This window comes from Melopsittacus undulatus, unplaced genomic scaffold (assembly GCF_012275295.1).
Source record: "Melopsittacus undulatus isolate bMelUnd1 unplaced genomic scaffold, bMelUnd1.mat.Z mat_scaffold_42_arrow_ctg1, whole genome shotgun sequence".
Taxonomy (NCBI): Eukaryota; Metazoa; Chordata; class Aves; order Psittaciformes; family Psittaculidae; genus Melopsittacus; species Melopsittacus undulatus.
In genome coordinates, this window is record NW_022994317.1 from 518073 (window position 1) to 532721 (window position 14649).

Below are 14649 nucleotides of genomic sequence, written 5' to 3' on the forward strand. Positions count from 1 at the left end.
TGTTAGTCAATGAGAAAATGTACATGAGCCGCCTTCAGTGTGCACTCACAGCCCAGAAAGCCAACCGTATCCTGGGCTGCATCAAGAGGAGCATGACCAGCAGGTCAAAGGAGCTGATCCTGCCCCACTACTCTGCTCTTGTGAGACCTCACTTGGAGTATTGTGTACAGTTCTGGTGTCGTCAACATAAAAAGGACATGGTACTGTTAGAACAAGTCCAGAGGATGGCCATGAGGATGATCAGGGGACTGGAGCACCTCCCATATGAAGACAGGCTGAGAAAGTTGGAGCTGTTCAGCCTGGAGAAGAGAAGCCTGCGTGGAGACCTGTCGTGGTTTAAACTAAATCTGCACAGTTCCCCCTTTGTTTCCCCTCCCCCCCTCACCTTCCCACTCCCGGAGGGATGGGAAGGAGAGCCAGAGGAATACAACTCCCACGGGTTGAGGTAAAATCAGTCCAGCAATTAAGGTATAACAGAAATCACTAACGGTACCAATAACAAATCAATGTTAGAGGAGACAAACAGGGAGAGAGAATACGATACCACCCGCCACCACAAGGCCATCCGGGAAGAGAGAGAGCTCCCCGAGGCCCAGCCTGGAGTGTTAACCCCTTCCCTCCCAGCCAGCTTCCAGTCCCCTCACCGAGCAGGACGTGCTGTGGTATGGAATACCTCCCCGACTAGTCCAGACCAGGCACCCTATCTCTCCCTCCTCCCTGGCAGAGCATGAGCTACTGCTGAACACATGACATTATCCACCCCTTATTCCATACCATTCACGTCATTCTCAGATCCCACATTATCAATATACCAATATATATACATATATATATATATATATATACCTCTGCATACACCCAGACAGATAGAAAGAAATCATTTCTTAATACATGGACCAATCCCTATAATGCAATTAAGTCCATTTGGTCCATGATGTTAAGTTTGTAATAGTCTTTTGTAGCAGGAGAGTCTGTGTGCAGTGCTGGATTGTTGCCTGCCGATGTTGATTATCCCTTTACTGCAGAACTCATCTGGTTCTATCAAAGTTCATTCTCTGTTGGGACAATGGTTAGAGGGAAGTCAGGGCCAGTCGCTGGTGACCTGAAGACATCTAGTTGATGGACTATAAAAATATTACACAGCAAGCAACAACGTATAATTAAGTTCATTGGCTGTTTTCCCCTAAAATCAAGTCTCCTTGAGGTATACATCGGACTGCCCCATCTTCCTGCATTACCCACCAAGTATATCCGGGTCCTTGAGCAAAAGCAATCCCAAGAGTGGGTTTGCCTTGGCCTGAAACAGGAGTAACCCAGACTGTCTTCCCTAGCAAATTCCTCATGTGCACTACAGGAACCTTGTCCCCCTCTACAATATGTAAAAGTTCTGACTGGGCTGGGCCAGGCCTGTTGGCAGATCCTCTGGTGTTGACCAGCCAGGTGGCCTTTGGTAAATGTGTATCCCAATCCTTGAAAGTTCCCCAACCCATTGCTCTCAGTGTAGTTTTTAACAGCCCATTGTACCGTTCAATTTTCCCAGAGGCTGGTGCATGGTAGGGGATGTGATATACCCACTCAATGCCATGTTCTTTGGCCCAAGTGCCTATAAGGTTGCTCCGAAAATGAGTCCCATTGTCTGACTCAATTCTCTCTGGGGTGCCATGTCGCCACAAAATCTGTTTCTCAAGGCCCAGGATAGTGTTCCGGGCAGTGGCGTGGGGCACAGCATATGTTTCCGGCCATCCTGTGGTTGTTTCCACCATGGTAAGCACATAGCGCTTGCCTTAGCAGGTTGGTGAGAGTGTGATATAGTCAATTTGCCAGGCCTCCCCATATTTATACTTCAGCCATCGTCCTCCATACCAAAGAGGTTTTAACCATTCAGCTTGTTTAATTGCAGCACACGTCTCACACTCATGAATAACCTGGGCCATAGTGTCCATTGTTAAGTCCACCCCTCGATCACAAGCCCATATGTACGTTGCGTCTCTGCCCTGATGGCCTGAAGTGTCATGGGCCCACCGGGTCAAAAATAATTCACCTTTATGTTGCCAATCTAAGTCCATCTGAGCCACTTCAATCTTAGCAGCTTTATCCACTTGTTGGTTATTGTGATGTTCCTCAGTGGCCCGACTCTTAGGTATGTGGGCATCTACATGGCGTACCCTCACCACCAGCTTCTGCACCCGGGCAGCAAAATCTTGCCATAATGCAGCAGCCCAGATGGGTTTACCTCTGCATTGCCAGTTGCTCTGCTTCCATTGCTGCAACCACCCCCACAGGGCATTTGCCACCATCCATGAGTCAGTATAAAGATAGAGTACTGGCCACCTTTCTCGCTCAGCAATGTCCAGGGCCAGCTGGATGGCTTTCACCTCGGCAAACTGACTCGATACGCCCTCTCCTTCAGCAGTTTCAGCAACTTGTCGTTGACGACTCCATACAGCTGCCTTCCATCTCCGATGCTTTCCCACAATACGGCAGGACCCATCAGTGAACAAGGCATACTGCTTTTCACTTTCTGACAATTTATTATATGGTGGTGCCTCTTCAGCACGCATCACCTCCTCCTCTGGTGACATTCCAAAATCCTTGCCCTCTGGCCAGTCCATGATGACTTCCAGAATGCCTGGACGACTGGGATTTCCTATCCAAGCTCGTTGTGTAATTGGTGCAGCCCATTTACTCCAAGTAGCATCAGCTGCATGATGTGTAGAGGAGACCCTGCCTTTGAACATCCAGCCCAGTACTGGCAAGCGGGGTGCCAAAAGGAGCTGTGCTTCAGTGCCAATCACTTCCAAAGCAGCTTGAACCCCTTCATAAGCTGCCAATATCTCTTTCTCCGCTGGGGTATAGCTGGCCTCCGAGCCTTTGTATCCCCGACTCCAAAAACCAAGGGGTCGACCTCGAGTCTTCCCTGGAGTTTTCTGCCAGAGGCTCCAGGTCGGACCATTCTCCCCAGCTGCGGTGTACAGTACATTTTTCGCATCTGAACTGGTCCGGACTGGTCCAAGGGCCACTGCCTGAACTATCTCGCGTTTAATTTGCTCGAAGGCTTGTTGTTGCTCAGGACCCCATTTGAAATCATTCTTTTTCCGGGTCACATGATAGAGAGGGCTTACGATTGAACTGTAATTTGGAATGTGCATTCTCCAGAACCCCACAGCACCCAAGAAAGCTTGTGTTTCTTTCTTATCAGTTGGTGGAGACATTGCTGTTATCTTATTGATTACTTCTGTAGGGATCTGTCTACGTCCATCTTGCCATTTTATTCCCAAAAATTTAATTTCCCGTGCAGGTCCCTTGACTTTACTCCGTTTTATGTCAAACTGGCTTTCAGCAGGATTTCGATTATTTTCCTCCCTTTCTCAAAAACTTCTTCAGCTGTATCACCCCACACAGTAACGTCATCGATGTATTGCAAGTGTTCTGGAGCTTGCCCCTGTTCCAGTGCAGTCTGGATCAGTCTGTGGCAGATGGTGGGGCTGTGTTTCCACCCCTGGGGCAGTCGGTTCCCAAGTGAACTGGACACCCCTCCACATAAAAGCGAACTGTGGCCTGCACTCTGCTGACAAAGGAATTGAGAAAAATGCATTGGCAATATCAATCGTGGCATACCACTTGGCTGCCTTTGACTCTAATTCATACTGCAGCTCTAACATGTCCGGCACGGCAGCACTCAATGGTGGTGTGATTTCATTCAGGCCACGATAGTCTACTGTTAGTCTCCACTCTCCGTTAGACTTTCGCACCGGCCATATGGGGCTATTAAAGGGTGAGCGGGTCCTTCTGATCACTCCCTGCCTCTCCAGTCTACGGATCAGATTATGGATGGGAATCAGGGAGTCTCGATTGGTGCAATATTGCCGCCGGTGCACTGTTGTGGTCGCAATTGGCACTTGTTGTTCTTCGACTTTCAGCAACCCCACAACAGAAGGATCCTCTGAGAGACCAGGCAAGGTGGACAGCTGCTCAATTTCCTCAGTCTCCAAAGCAGCAATACCAAAAACCCACCGGTACCCTTTTGGGTCTTTGAAGTACCCTCTCCTGAGGTAGTCCATGCCGAGGATGCATGGAGCCTCTGGACCAGTCACAATGGGGTGCTTCTGCCATTTCTTCCCAGTCAGGCTAATTTCAGCCTCTAGTACAGTCAACTCTTGGGACCCTCCTGTCACTCCAGAAATATAGATGGGTTCCACCCCTTGACAGTTCAATGGCATCAGGGTACACTGTGCACCGGTATCAACTAGAGCCTTATACTTCTGTGGGGCTGATGTGCCAGGCCATTTGATCCACACAGTCCAGTAAATACGATTGTCCCCTACCTCCACCTGGCTGGAGGCAGGGCCCCTCTAATACTCATCGTCGTCACAATCTTGGACACCTAAGTCGTGTTGAAAGGGATTATTCTTCTTTATCACAGGAGCTGAAGTAAAATCAGCTCTTCCGCCCCATCTGGGAACCTGTTCACCAGAGACTGAAGCTGCAGCTCTCATGGGGCGATCAGTCATGGCCCTTGCTCCTCTCTTCAATTCCCTCACACGTTCCTCCAAGGCTGAAGTAGGTTTTCCATCCCACTTTGTCATGTCTTCTCCGTGATCCCCCAGGTAAAACCATAGGGTGGCCCGTGGTGTGTATCTTATGTATTTTCTCTCTCGAGCAATAGGACGCCTTTTGTTAATAGCTGAAACGCGTGTTGGCACACGTGAGGAGCTAGATAAATCAGACAGATCGTCCCTCAACTGTTTGAGATCATGAGACAGTTTTTCCACAGCTGAGATGATGGAAGGGGTAAGATTGTCTTGAATTCTTGGAGTTTATGAACCATTTCATCCACTGTTAGTGGTGCTATGTCATTCCAGGTTACCGTTGCCAATGGATGGGCATATGACGACGGTGCGTTCCATGTAAGTTTTCGCCACATGGGTCGTGTGCATTCGACTTCATCTGGGTCTATGGGTACATTCCCATTATTCGGCTTGGTGTGGTAGATCATCTCTACGATAGCTGATTCCCTCAGGGACTGGATGCCTTTGTCTATAGTAGTCCACTTGGCCGAACGACTCATAACATCATCCTTGTATGGGAACTGCCGCGGAAAGGACTCAGTCAGAGACCAATATGATCAGACAAGAAGCCATTTATTGCAAAGCATTAACCCCTTATATACTATTGCTTGCACACACCTACAGCAATCTGGCATATCATGATTGGATACTTGTCTTGAAGACCCTTAGTGACTAACATATAATTGGTTAAGCACAGGTGTGAGAACTTGACCTCGAACGCTTGCCAACAGTCCACAGTTCTCATAACTCAGTGAATTACAGCTTCTTCTTATCTTGCTTGTTTAGGCTTCCTCAGGCCTCCCATGGCCTTGCTGTATCCCTCGGAGTTATTCAGAGCTCATGTACCAAATATTCATTTTCCTGTGAGAACACTGTCTCCACATCTCCCCCTTTTTAATTTTATTAAAAGTTTTTGACAATTTATTGTCTGCTCTATCACTGCTTGACTTGTGTAACATAACAACCCACTACTCTAGGTAGCATTATTTCAGTAAGATTGGTCTGACTTGAAGTCACTTGAAGTCACCTTTATAAAATGTGGCATACCAGTGAATCCTACACACCATGTAACAGGATGGACTAATGGGGATTTAGCAGATGTGCTCAGTATACTTGTCCTTTACCCACGATCACAAATAATAGAACAGATATTACAAAGATTTCTGTCATTGCTGTTTCTTTATGTTGTTGAGTTTTGGGGCTCTGTATATTTCGCTGGCAGTCAGTATGGTCCTGTTGATAGCTGTACACAGCTGGGCCTGCCCTTTTCTCCTGGATAGCTCTCTGATAACAGCGGAGGCCATCCCTCACATCAAGGTCTGGCATGGCATGTGTCTCCACCGCTCTACGCCTGCTGGGTTGCAGCCAGCAGCGGAGCTAAAGGTTCTTCTTGGTGGCAGACACAGAGGCCAACCCAGTCTTGCCCTTGATTGTGGTAGCAGGCATTTGGTCAATCTCAGTTCTTGAACCTTGTTGTCAATGCAGAGTTTCACCTGCTTCACCCAGTAACAAGTCACTACTACAGCAAAGCACACATAGATTTACATTAGCAGAGTAACTATTGCAGAGTGCAGCAGCATGCTGAGATGCCAATGGCAGTGAGGGACTAACCAAAGAAATTTCTTACAGTGGAGTTCTCCCACCCTCTTAATTTGTTCCATTACCTACTTTGTAACAGTACCATCATATTAGAATTTTTCTAGCTTTTGCCTTAGCATCTTCTAGCAGCTGCTGCAAATTTGCATATCCTTACATCTCTTTTACAAGTGACAGTTCCATACAATACAAGGTATAGTTTCTTATTAGCAACTGGCTAGTAAATACAAGTGGTTTTATATGCAAAATCACAACCTCTAATAATAGCTACTTTACAAGCATGCATATTCAAGTGGTTACTTTTCAGTTGCCCCAAAGTGATGTTTTACAATCATTCATTTTTCTCTATCTTGTTCTGCTTGGGGTTTTCAAGGTCAGCTCCTGTAGCTGATGCATCAAGTTTTTCCATTCATCTGTCCAGCTCATGGCAAAGCTTGACAAACTTTGCAGGCAGCCACCGTGGACCTGTAGGTATTAGGACAGAAATATAGCCCTTCCTCCGGGTTATCAGTTCTTGAGAAGTAGACAGGTCACAGTGACTCCTTAAAGCAGAAGCATTCTAATGCAAAGGAGATGTGAAGCAGCTGCAGAAGTAAACTGTACAGTGTTAATAGTAAAGTTTGCTGTAGCATAGCATTACCCCTTTTTTTTTTTTTTTTTTTTTTTTTTTTTTTTGATCAGACATGCATATTGTCTGGAAAACAAGCTTAAAGTAGTATACATCAAAACTACAGTTATTAATAACAGCTAGAGTGAGTTAATTATTTAGCATGCATAAAATTCTTACCCAATAAGCATAAAAACTATTACATGAACCCAACAACAAAACAAAACACTGTCTGCCCTCATCACACACACACACACGCTTGGGATCCCACAAGCACACTTCACCCCACTACAATATTCGAAACACAAAATCCATACAACCATTACTGCCTCTACACAGTCCCACATAGAGAGCATAGCACAAGGACCTTGTGAAGAGTATCAGGAAATTAGCTCCAAGAAGCATCATTGCAGTGTGAGGTGGCAGGCTCAACCTTAGCGGGCGTCCCCGCAGAGGCTCTGCCTCCCTCACATCGCATGAGGCTTGGGCTTTTATACTGACCAAAAAGCACACTCATTCCGACACAGGTGGCCAGCCTATGTTGGAAGAAGTGGTCAGCCATATCTATAAAGGTCTCCAAAGGTCACTGGAAACATGGATATACTTATATTCACTAACTTCTAGCTCATAAGCATCACAGACCGACTTCGTGTAAAAGGGTAACCTAACCCATAATCGTAATTTATATTTTAAACACTCATGAGAGACCCACAGTTCACAAGACCCATGTATTGGATAAATTACAGAATCACAGAATCCCAAGGGTTGGAAAGAACCTTGAAAAATTCAGTCCAACCCCCTGCAAGAGCAGGGTAACCCAGAGTATATCACACAGGAACTTGTCCAGGCGGACCTTGAATATCTCCAACGTAGGAGACTCCACAACCCCCCTGGGCAACCTGTTCCAGTGCTCTGTCACTCTTACAGTAAAGAAGTTCAGAGTTCATCCAGTTAACTCATTCAGCTGTTAACAAGGGGGGTATCCTGGTTCTCCTTTGGTGCTGCTGGCTCTTTCCAGGGCTTCACCCACCGAGCTGGCACCACCGCAGGCCAGAGTCTGTAATTACACACATATATCCTCGACCACTTAATTTTACTTCCACAGGACCCTTCCAAACACCAGTTTCCATGTCCTTGTATTGGACCAGGATACCCTGAGTCTTATTCATATAACCTGAGCCTAACGCCTGGCCATGTATTACAGCAGGAGGGTCATTAAAGTCTCCTGTTAGTCGCAAGAAATTCATAACATATACAGCTTTCTGTATTCTTGCTACCGGCGTAAGCCCTTCTTCCCACTTTTTTTTGTTTTTCCAATAACTGTTTCAGTGTTTGATGTGTACGTTCAATGATAGCTTGTCCTGTAGGAGAATGAGGAATACCAGTAACATGAGAAACGCCCCAATTGCTCAAAAATTTAGAAAGTGTTGAAGAAGAATAGCTAGGTGCATTGTCTCTGCTGTTTTGAACTGTAAAGGTACTCCCATAGCTGCAAAGCAGCCACGTAGATGCGTAATTACATGGCGTGCTGTTTCGCCAGCCAGGGGAGTGGCCCACATGAAGTGAGAAAAGGTGTCAATAGTGACATGGACACACTTCAATTTTCCAAAAGAAGTCACATGGGTCACATCCATTTGCCAAAGCTGAAGAGGTTGAAGGCCTCGAGGATTAACCCCAAGGCCTATGCCCACTGCTTGACCCTGACAGTCAGGACAAGACTGTACAATACCTCGGGCATCTGTCAAGGACAGGCCGAACTGTCGAACCAACATTTTTGCCGATTGGTGGAAGAAGGCATGAGATGTCTAGGCTTGTTGAAAAATATCTACTGGTGGCCCTGCCCATGCCGGAGCAACTAATTTATCTGCCTTATCATTCCCGTCGCAAAGGCTTCTGGAAAGGCCTGAGTGGCTGCGAATATGCGTAATAAAATATTCACATTTACGACTATTTACAAGATGTAACAGAGTTTTCAATAGGGTCCACAATCTGCGGTTAGAAAACTCTTGTAAAATTGCCCTTTCTAGACGCTGAACAATTCCTACAACATATAAGGAGTCACAGACGATATTAAGTGGTGTATCAGGCCATCGTTGGAACACCGCAACGACGGCAGTTAGTTCCAACGTTTGTAGTGAATCGGTGGATTGGCCCGGTATTTTCTGTTCCTTCCAACCATCCTCTGCTTGCCAAACATATCCAGCCATGTGATTGTTTTTGCTAGCATCTGTAAACACAGTTATACCTGAAACAGGCTTGCTGGTATAAAAGGTAGCATCTGCATATCGGTTGTTCTTTAGTACTGTGAACAATTTATGAGGTGGAAAATGTACACTAATTTGGCCAAAGAAATCAATTAAGGCAATTTGAAAGGCAGTGCAAGATTGCCGTGCCCAATCCAACCATATTTTGGTAAGAGGTAAACAAAGTTGTGATGGATCACTGCCTAGGATTTCCCGGCAACGTGCACGGCCTCGCGTGATTAAAAGGGCAAATGCTTCCAATCGCGTAGTGACAGTAGTGCGCAAACGATAAGGTAAAAAGATCCACTCTAATATACACAAGGGATCAGTCTTCTGCAAGTTCCATTGTGCTAACAGGCTAAATGGATGATATTCATTGTTTATAACAAATAAGGTTATAGGCAAATCTGGATTCCATCGAGAGGCATAAGTATTATATACCTTGGCCATGATACGGGCCAATGCCTCCTGCTGGATTTTTGATAGAGCTCTTTTATCCTCTGCATGCGGCTTGCCCTTCAATAGGGGCATCAGTTCAGCCAAATCATCATTAGTAATGCCACATAAGGGACGGATCCACTGAATATCACCCATCAATTTCTGAACATCAGATAAGGTTCTTATATCTGAGGTAATTTCAATCTTTTGGGGCCTGACTTCAGTTCCGGAAATAATCCACCCCAAATATCTCCATGGGGCTTCGCGCTGGATTTTCTCAGATGCAATGACCAAACCTGCTTTTGCCAACTCTGATTGTAATAGTCCAAGTAGGTGGTCCTTATTTAAATCCTGTCCTGCAATCAGAATATCATCCATATAGTGGTAAATTAAACAGTGCTGTAAGTATTGACGGATCGGCTGTAATGCCCAGGAAACATAAAGCTGACAAATAGTAGGAGAATTTTTCATACCCTGAGGCAGCACAACCCATTCATATCTTTTTAGTGGTTCTCCTTTGTTAATTGCTGGGACAGAGAAAGCAAATTTTTCCCGATCACTCGGATGCAGGGGAATTGTGAAAAAGCAGTCTTTTAAATCAATTATCATTAAATCCCATCCTTCAGGTATCATAGTGGGACTAGGTAGACCAGCTTGCAAGGCACCCATGTCTTGCATGATGGCATTTATAGCCCGCAAGTCATGTAACAATCGCCATTTTCCGCTTTTCTTGGGGATGGTAAATATAGGAGTATTCCATGGGCTGGTGGAAGGCACAATATGGCCTGCTTCTAATTGTTCAGCGACCAATTCATGAATATGGGACAGCTTTTCTTTTGTCAGCGGCCATTGATCAACCCATACAGGTGTTTCAGTAAGCCATCGTAATTTGTAGGTTGGCTGTCCATCAATGGCCGCCATTAAAAATTTTTTGTAGTCAATCTCATTCCCATTTGACTAAGAGCATCCCGTCCGAGCAATGCAATTGGAGAGTGCATGACATATGGTCTGATGCGTGTATGACTGCCATCAGATAGAAAGACATCTACCAATTCTGTACTAATTTTTGTCGATTGCATTCCTCCAATTCCCACAACTCCTGTGGCAACGGCTTGTAGGGGCCAAGCTTTTGGCCACTGACAATATGGTATGATAGTAACATCAGCCCCCGTGTCGATTAGCATAGGCAGTTTAATTATTTGATTATTATGGCCCCGTATAGAGACTTGGTCCTCGGGTTTGTGCTTTGCAATATCCAACGCAAACAAAATGTGTGGGATTCCTGTGGAACCCCATGCCTGATTTCCTCTGATTTTTTGCCCCATCTGGGGAACTTTTGCTTCAAATGGAACTAATTGAGCTATTTTAGAATCCTTGGGGATGTGTACTGGGGGTGCATGTGTCTGCACCATGATCCCAATATTTCCAGTATAATCAGCATCAATTACGCCTGGTAATACAAAGACTCCTGTCCTGGATGTTGATGAGCGTCCTAATAGCAAAGCACATAACCCATGACCAAGGGGCCCACTTAATGTGGATGGAATGCAATGGACAGAAGTATCAATAATGGTAAAATCTATTGCTGTTGCGACATCCACTCCAGCACTCCCTGCTGTGGCGGAGGGGACGCAGTCCAGACACCCTGATTTTGTGTCATCGCGCGGGGTGGTGTCGCGCTCACCACCAAGTTTCCCAACAGGGTTCCATCTTTCTTAAACTTAGAATGACATGCTGCTGCTGTGTGACCACGTCTGTCACATCTAGCACAAATGGTTGAGCTGCTGCCCTGGGGGGGGCGACATTTCTTTGCAGTGCATTGTTTTTTAAGATGTCCCAGCCGTCCACAATTATGACATTTTACACCCTTCATGCCCCCTCGATCATCCTGACCTTGTTGTAGAAGAGGTCTGACAGCAGCGGCAAAGGCATGTGCCATATATTCTGCCTTTTCCTCTGTTGTGCCCACCTTAGAGCATGCATCCATCATTTCTTGTAATCCAGCAAATTTTGGCGAAGCCTGTAAAATACGCTTACAAATCGGGTTAGCATTTTCCATAGCTAAAGACATAAGCACAGACTCTTTAGCATTAGATGACAAATCAATATTTTTTCCAATAGCATCTGTTAATCTATCAATAAATTGCATGTAAGGCTCAGTAGCTCCCTGTTTTACCGATGTATAAGAGGGATTAGGTTTTCCTGCCTCTGGCACAGCTTTTAAAGCAGCTAATGCCAATTGCTGTGCTTGCCGTAAAACCTCAACCCTCATATGAGTCTGTACTGCATCAGGATGAAATTGGCCCCTCCCTAGTAACATGTCAGATGTGACACCATGTAAAGGGTCAGTGGGATTGCGAGCGAAGTTGTCATCAGCAGCTCTTGCAGCTAACTCTTCAAACCCACTCTTAAAGTGTAAGACCTGGGAGGGGGTTAATAAAATTGCAGCTATTCAATAACAATCACTAGGAGTTAACAGCATACTAGAAAATAAGGCAGTTAGCATCTGTTGAGTATATGAGGAAGACAACCCATATTGAGCAATTGCTCCTTTTAGTTCTTTCATAGCCTTCCAATCCATAGGAGTCCAGAGAGGTTGCCCTTGGGCACTCATAGTAACTGGAAATGCAGAGGGGACATTAATCGGTAAAACAGTGCCATCTATAATCGCATCTTGAATAAGACCACGCCATCTCAGGGCACTGGGAGCAACTTCCTGAGAGAGTGCCGGAGTTGGTGGTAGCGGCACCTCACAAGGGTTAACTTCTGTGGATTGCTCGAGAGCTTGCTCCTTATCTTTAGGCCCCAGCTCCTCCAGATGGTCTCGTAAATCTTGTAGCTTTTGATCTAACAGCTTTGACCAGCGGTGCCATTCCTGGCTAATTTGCGGCTCCAACGGGAGCGCTGCAAGTGCTGGTGTCAAAGGCGAAGGGGGGTGTTGTAAAGTGGGAGTTTTATTATCCTCCTCAAAAGGTTCTCTCTCCCCGTCCGTAGGGGGTGGGGGTAGGGGGCCGGGGGAGAGGTATTTTCTGCCTCTGGGGCAGTAGCATCACGAAAAGGATTAGCCATAGGTGGTCGTGGTCGTGCACCCTCCCTCTCCCAAGCCCCCTCATCGCGTATTGCGGGGTAGGAGGGGGGCACTGGGTCCTCAAACATCCGTACTTTCTGACGCACGGGCTTTCGAGCTGGAGCTGCCTCGCCGGAAACCAACACTCCGGCTGCTACTGGCGCGCCAGCAGCAGCCGGCTGTTGCTCAGGCGAGTTCGAAAACATCGGAAAGGCAGACATGAATATTTCCTTCTCAGCTTTCATAGTAGTTAATGTGTCTTTTAATAGTCGCCACAGTGTGGCAAGGGGCTTTGCCTCCTTTGACCCTTGGGAAATATCATCCCATAAACACAGCCCAACTTTCTCCCAAGTCTCAATCTTAAAAGCTTCACCAAGTTCCACAATTAGCTTTTTCTCTTTACACCAGAGTAAAAGCCTTTTCAGAGTTTCATTATCGTACTTTATCCCTCTCTCGGAGAGGATATGTTGGAAGAGCTTAAGCATTACTTCATCCTCTTTACTTAACTGGTTTCCCATCCTTAAGCTCCCTTCCAACCGTCCGGCTGCTTACCTTATTTGCACTGCGCAGTGTCTTCCGGGCTCACAAGGCTCCGATCCGAGGATTCCCTCCTCCGAGGCTTCTGCCTCCCGATCTTGGTCCAGCCAGATCGATTCCAGCCGATTTCTTCACGGCCCAGCGATTCACACCCTCTTCCTTTTCAATGTGAACTTATAGAGGGTCCCTGTTCGGGCGCCATTTGCCGCGGAAAGGACTCAGTCAGAGACCAATATGATCAGACAAGAAGCCATTTATTGCAAAGCATTAACCCCTTATATACTATTGCTTACACACACCTACAGCAATCTGGCATATAATGATTGGATACTTGTCTTGAAGACCCTTAGTGACTAACATATAATTGGTTAAGCACAGGTGTGAGAACTTGACCTCGAACGCTTGCCAACAGTCCACAGTTCTCATAACTCAGTGAATTACAGCTTCTTCTTATCTTGCTTGTTTAGGCTTCCTCAGGCCTCCCATGGCCTTGCTGTATCCCTCGGAGTTATTCAGAGCTCATGTACCAAATATTCATTTTCCTGTGAGAACACTGTCTCCACAGGGAACCTTTCTTTCACAGCTGCCAAAAGCTGCCTCCAAAGACTGAGAGACTTTTTCTCTCTTGCAATTGCTTTGTCATTTCCCCCTTCTCTAGCAAGTAACCCCAGCTGCTTGGCTTCTGTACCTGCTAGTTCGTGACCATCGGCCCCATTATCCCAGCATCGGAGCAGCCAGGTGATGATGTGCTCCCCTGATTGACGGGTGAAATCTTTTCGCATATTCCGCAGCTCAGTTGAGGTCCGAGATCGAGAAGTCACCTCTTCTTCTTCGTCGTGTGATGATGACTCCTGATCAGATACTAGACCAGGTAGGGGATGCATAGTTTCTTCATCCTGCCTCCTCCTTCTTGCTTCTCTTTTGGTTTTTCTCTTGTGTACAGGAGCAACTGATATTGGTACGAATTGGTCCTCTGGTTCAGCTTCAGTGATTATTGCTGTAGTTTGAGTAGCAAATGTATTTGTTGCTGGGGTAGCTGCACTGTCTGTCGCAGTCGAGGGTTGACTAGCTGCTGTACTCGTTACTGGGGTAGCTGCACTGTCTGTCACAGCTGAAGTTTGGGTAGCAACTGTACTTGCCGCTGGGGATGGTGTAGCTGCTGTACTTGGAGTTGGAACAGCTGCGCTGACTTCTGTGTTGCTCTCAGATCCAGGGACATTTTTTTCCTTTTGAAGGTGTTGGATAGTGTTGATCAAAGCCCCATAGGCATAGGCCAAGCCCCAGCACGTTGCCGTAATTTGTCCATCTCTGGTATGGCCAGGACGACAACACACCTCATTTAGGTGTTTTACTAATTCTTCTGGATTCTTCACTTGTTCGGGAGTAAAATTCCAAAGTACTGGAGGGGCCCACTGACCTAGATACTTGCCCATACTATCCCACACACCCTGCCACTCATGGCTGTCCAGCCTCTGGGAAGATCTCCTGGTCCTCCTATTTCGTCGTTTAACCTCAGTACAGGACCAGACCTGACTCTGCTTAACTCTTGAAATCAGATGAAATAATTGTGAGCAAAACACACTCTGTATGCGT